Raw genomic sequence first — 3,090 nt, 5'->3', positions numbered from 1 at the left:
TGCTTCCTCCAGGTTTGGGGAGAAGCTCTGCTGCGCCACCCTCTGGCGGAAATGCTTCCTGCAGCCTCCAGAGGGCAGGGGAAAGTAGGACCCCACCACTCCAGCAAAATTGTAACTGGGCTTGGCTCTGATTTAATAGGAGCCGGAGCCAGACCCCACTGTCCTACTGGGAGAAAGGGGGCTCAGAAAAGGTTGCTGATTTATTTAAATGATGGTAGGAAGCTACCATCAGAAATGGCAGGGAATACTGAGGGACTGGAAGGAGAGGTGACAAGTTATATAGACCTGAAGCATTGCTCTGTGTGGCTCAAAAGCTTTTCTCTCTCACCAACAGAGAGTGATCTAATAAAATAAAATATATCATCTCACCCACCTTGTCTCTCAGGTTATATGAGAGGCAGTTGCCATCTACAAAATCTATGGCTTTGATCCTGCCACCCTTTAATTTTAAGCACTGCAGGGGTTCATTAAGGACTAATTAACTCATTTGTCATTAAGGACTAAATAACTAATTTGGGATCAGAATTAATTAATTATTTTAGAAAGGATATAGAAGTTAATCCAGAAGGAAAAACTCATTGTATCTATACATTTTTATAAAAAAAATTTAGTCTATTTTTGTGTGTGTGTGTGTGTGTGTGGAAGGAGTGATTAGCTGACATGAGAAACAAAAAATCTACAATTTATCTGAAAAAAAAATGCTATATATAAAATAGTAATTTTATGTTACAAGAATCGGATCCCAAAACATTATATTTACTGTGACAGACATTAGACATGGTATAGCTGTTACCGAAAAAAATAAAAAATGATATATTCATGGGAGAATGGGGCCTGTTCTCCAGCCATGGGATACAAATAAATTCTCATTTTAAAAAAATGTAGTTTCTGTGATGGGAAAATGAGGGGGACAAAAGAGCGAGAAATACTTAACTATCTGTCCAGTTCAGTGGGGTGGGGACATGTCTGAGCAGAAGGGTTTTGCGGACTATAACACAAGAATTGGGGCTTCATTTTCTCATTCTACCACAGACTTTCCAAATGACATTGGGCAAGTCATTTAGGCCCAGATCCTTAACAGTATTTAGGCACCTAACTCCCAAAGGATCTGAGCCTTAATCTCTTTGTGCTACTCCCCCATCTGCAAAATGGGAACAATAAAACTTCACAGAGGTGTTGTGCAGATTCATTAGTGTTTGTGAGATGCTCAGATGCTACAATGATGGAAACTGCATAACTCCATAGATGCACAGGATTAGAAGCCAGGAACTGCCTTTCTGTCATAGGATATGAGTTACTCCTCATAATTTATAGGGGGACAATACCACCCTGAGTTCTAATCTTACATCTGACTTCTTTTGTGGGCTTGAATAATTCACTTACCCTCTCTGCCTCAGTTTACTTATAAAATAGGGATATTAATACTTACCTACCAACACAGGTTTGTGAGGATTAATTAACAAATATCTGTACAGTGCTAAGTATGATATTAATTATTATTATTGAGGAATGTACCAATTGTACAACACGACAACTTTTCAGAGCTGTACATAATATTTGAAAATTTAATAATTTGGTAATCTGGCTATCCATTTTTTTCTAGGGACATTTCTGCCAAACTTGCTATTTGAATTTGACAATAGTTACAGATTGCAAAAGGCTCTTTAAATTTCCTTGTTAGAGCTATTTTGCAGACCTCATTCTCCCTCTCAAGTGAATGACCCGGCGACACTGACATCCTGCATGGCCAGGGACACTGAGCCACTGACATCTGCCAGCCGCCACCTTTGGCCAATACTGGGTTTACCATGGTGCCAGTGGCTCCATAGTGCCGGGCCCAGAGTCAGAAGGAGAAAGCTGCCCCGCCCCTGCTGCACCCCTTCCCCTCCAAGCCTCCTCCCCTGAGCCACGCATCCCGGGGGACTGCAGCAGGGGTCGGGCCTGTCCTGCACTCACCGGGCGGCGGGAAGTGGAGTGACCCAGCCCACTCCGCTCCGCCGGCTCCCAACCGCGCCACTGGTGAGTGCTGGGGGGTGGCTCCTCCCCCAAAGTCCAGGAGCCAGGGAAGCAGAGTGGAGCAGGCTGGGGCTGGGTCACTCCACTTCCCACTGCCCTGTGAGTGTGGAGTCGGGCCTGTCCTGCAACTACCGGGTGGCAGGAAGTGGAGCAACCTGGCTCCAACCCGCTCCGCTCCGCCAGCTCTTGCTGGGGGGTGGTTTCCCCCCTGCTCCCCAAGCCTGGGGAGGAGATGGAGTGGTGAGGAAGGGGCATGGGATGGGGAAGAGAAGGAGATTGGGCAAGTGGGAGGAGGGGGGAAGCTGGAGCCCAGCATGTGGTATCCCCTTGGCAGGAGCTGAGGCTCCCCTGTTAAGCAGGCCCATCGAACCATCACCCTGACAAGCCCCCCCTCCCCTGCAGCTGTACCACCCCGATGAGCCCCCGCAGACACCCTCCCCACTAAGCCCCAACCACCTGCACCTGGACCCCCACCCAAATGAACCCCACCTCCCCTGCACCTAGAGCCCCCCTGCTGAGCCTCAAGCACCTTCACCTGGATCCCCTGCAGATAGGGTGACCAGATGTCCCGATTTTATAGGGACAATCCCGATTTTTGGGTCTTTTTCTTATATAGGCTCTTATTACCCCCCATCCCGATTTTTCACATTTGCTGTCTGGTCACCCTACCTGCAGAGTCCCATTGACCCTGCACCTGGAACCCCAATGAGCTTCTGTGCATCCAGATGTCCCACTGAGCCAGCTACACCCATATTGCCCCACAGAGAACTCTTACCCCCTCACTAAGTCCCTCTGCACTTGGATCCTGCTGCTGGGCTGAGCCTGCTCACCCATACCTGGTGCGCCTGGCACAGGCGGGCAGGGCCCAAGGGTGTTTCTGGGGCAGGCCTGGCCCTTGCACTGTGTCAGGGACGGGTGCAGCCTCACTGCCGAGTCCCTGTCCGGGGTGGGATGGGGGGGACGGGACTGCAGGGCAATCTCCCACCTCCATGTAACCAGTGGCCTGTGCTCCCCACTGCCAGGTTGGAGCCTCCACATTTATTTATTGACAAAATTTGCAGAATTTTACAATAT

The sequence above is a fragment of the Terrapene carolina genome, unplaced genomic scaffold, assembly GCF_002925995.2.
Source record: "Terrapene carolina triunguis isolate 2854851 unplaced genomic scaffold, T_m_triunguis-2.0 Scaffold103, whole genome shotgun sequence".
NCBI lineage: Eukaryota > Metazoa > Chordata > Testudines > Emydidae > Terrapene > Terrapene triunguis.
This window is presented reverse-complemented; position numbering follows the sequence as displayed.